The 2,732-nt window shown below is 48.4% G+C and overlaps 1 pseudogene; it reads right to left on the bottom strand.

Annotated features, from left to right (window-relative positions):
- LOC120859230 overlaps positions 1 to 719 on the bottom strand; it is a 5,126-nt pseudogene extending 4,407 nt beyond the window's left edge.
- Positions 720 to 2,732: the final 2,013 nt, after the last annotated feature.

The following is a 2,732-nucleotide window of genomic DNA, read 5'->3' as shown; positions in this document are numbered from 1 at the left end:
TTTGGTCCTCATCACAACATAGGGAAATATTCCTCTCATTTTACAGGTTAGGTCAGGTAAGGTGCTCCAGGTCTTGGAGGCAGGCAGGTGTGGGAGCCAGCAAAGGCCAGATTGGGGTTCAGTTTAGACTCTGTTGACCCTCACAGAGCAGCTGAGTGAGCAGCAGGGCAAGAAGTGGAGGAAACAGCCTCTGTGTTGACACCCCAGGGTCTAGGAGCAGAAGGAGGCTTGGACCAAGGGGGAGGGCAGGAGAAGCTCTAGAGGACCTCCTCTCCCTGTCCCACCTGGCCTTGGGGACTTGCTCTGTTGTGCCCGCCCCCCTCCATGGGCTGTCCTGGCCTCACTTCTGAGTCATCAGCTGGGGGTCAGGAGGCAGGGGGAGGAAGTTAGCATCTTGTCTGTGGCTCCCTGAGGAGAGGACCAGGAAAGAGGCTGTGGGGACAGACCGCCAAGTGTTAAGAGACTCCCCATTGCCTCTCTAGGGGATGCTTATCCACGCCTTTCTTGATTCTCAATTACTCGGCAGGTTAATTTGGCCTCAATTCTGGGTCACAAGTAGGAACCTGCCAGAGACGAGGTGGCTGACTACCTGAGCAGTCCCTGGGATCTTCTGAGCTCATGGTGGCAGCAGCAGGGTCTCAGAGATCTCCCTTCAGCTCACCCGTCTGTGTCAGGCTGGAAGAAGGTGTCGTTTCACCCTTGGAGAAGAGAAAACAGACTGTGGGCTTGATCTCGCATGAGCGGTGGCTGAGGGGGCAGCGAGGGGCGAGGTCCTGGGTCCTTTCCCCTGGGACAGCCGCCAGGGCCATCGGGGACTTAACCCAGCGTGGTTCTCTGTCCCCTGGGCTCTGCAGAGCACTTGTTAGGGAAAGTTACTCATCCTCCCGCGGTCCTCCCCAGCCAGAGTTCTGCTCTCCTACTGGGGTACAAGAGAGGATAATCAGACAGGAGAGATCCATCTGTGAAGTTACAGGAGCAAGAAAACCAGATAAAGCAGAACAGGTAGGAAGGGACACTCTGGAAAGTTCTTGAGGTTGGGAATGCTTGTTACTAACTGGTTATAGGTGATATTGATCCACTGTCTATGACATGCAGGCTCCTGAAACTCATCTAAACTTAGGCCAGTCCAAGTTTCCACATTTCTGCTGGAGCCTGGCCTTGAACCCAAGTCTTCCTGATCCAAATCCCAGGTTTGTGATGACTATTGTCTACTTGCTTTAATGTACAAAAATGTCTATTTGGGGATGCATGTTAATTGGAAAATGACTCTTTTTATTGCAAAATGATGTCATGCACCCTGTGCTCGAGTCTCTGCCTTGATAAAGTCCCCAGTGCTGTAACTTCCACAGCCCACATCTTCCTTGCTTCTGCAATAGCCTTTATCCCACAAACCTTTTTTCTGGAGTCCCACCAGCCCCACTCCAATCCCTGCAGCCCTGCTCTGCTCAGCTGAAGCCCCAAATGGTGTCATTTTTCCTGTCCACTCCTGATTGTTGGACTTCAGGCTGTTTTTAATTCGTTATGTAAATAATAGTGCAAAGAACACTCTTCTTGCATAAAACTTTGCCTCCATTTAAGATGCTTTCATTAAGCTATTTTTAGAAGTAGATTGACTAGATCCAAGGGTATCAACACCTAACAACATTTTTTCATACTTAAGCTAATTTGTTATGCAAAGAAACTGTACAAATTTACATTCACACATATCATATGTGATGTTGTCCATCCTTTGTCTTATCTCTGTTATTTTTTAAATAGCAGATCTTTATATAGAGAGAACTTCTTTTGGTTCCGGTTGTGACTATCTTGTGCTGGAAGATGAGAGAAGAAAGCATGTTAATTACACCAAGGCAGTACTTTAAAAAGGCAAAAGAACACTTATTTAAGTACTCTTCCTGAGACCTGTCTGAAATGATAGTAAAGGTCCTTATACTTACAGCATCAGCTACTCGTGAGAGTGGCTTGTATTTCTGATTTTGCTCTGCACTGGTAGTTACTCTAAGACTTTATAAATTATAATCCATATTGTTCTGATAACCAGGAGGTGTGTACCACTGTATCCCCGTTTACAGCTAAGGAAGCTGAAGCATAGATGTTCTGTGATTTGCCCAAAGTCAGAAACCTTGTTCATGGAGAACTGGATCCCACCCCACTCTCTGGGCTCAAGATCCCGTACCCGGCTTCTTCTCACTTTGCTGCTAACAATAATAGTAATTAAAAAGCAGGGATGGCGGCAACAGGAACCCAGAGTCTTTACACTCGTTCCCTTGGCTGAATGTTATGACTGTTTTTTATTTCCCAATTGCACCTTTATCCTTGCTCTGGTCTCCCCTCTCAGTAGATAGAGTTACTGAGACAATCATGGGTAAAACTGCCCCTGCCATTCTCTACAGCACCCAGTCTAGAGTGGCCCAACTTCCTTAGGGTTTCCTCCAAACCCTCTAACCTGAGGCCTGATCCTAGAATCTTTCTTTCTATCTCCTTCCCTCTGCAAAGCCCGGGGTTCCCCTCAAGAATAGTAACCATCAGCTTGATTACTAGGGAGTATGCCTGGTGACGAGGCTGTGAGCACTGACTGTGCGGATGGGAGAGAATTTACACAGACAGGCCCATCTCCAGGCACGTGGGAGAGGAGAGCTGGCTGGTCCCTTGCCTCCTTCTCTGCCTCGAAGCTCTCAGACCCCCGGAGCCAGGGCAGCCAATTGAAACTGGGAAACACAAGGACCAAGAGG

Source organism: Oryx dammah, unplaced genomic scaffold (assembly GCF_014754425.2).
Source record: "Oryx dammah isolate SB20612 unplaced genomic scaffold, SCBI_Odam_1.1 HiC_scaffold_309, whole genome shotgun sequence".
NCBI lineage: Eukaryota > Metazoa > Chordata > Mammalia > Artiodactyla > Bovidae > Oryx > Oryx dammah.
This window is presented reverse-complemented; position numbering and strand designations above follow the sequence as displayed.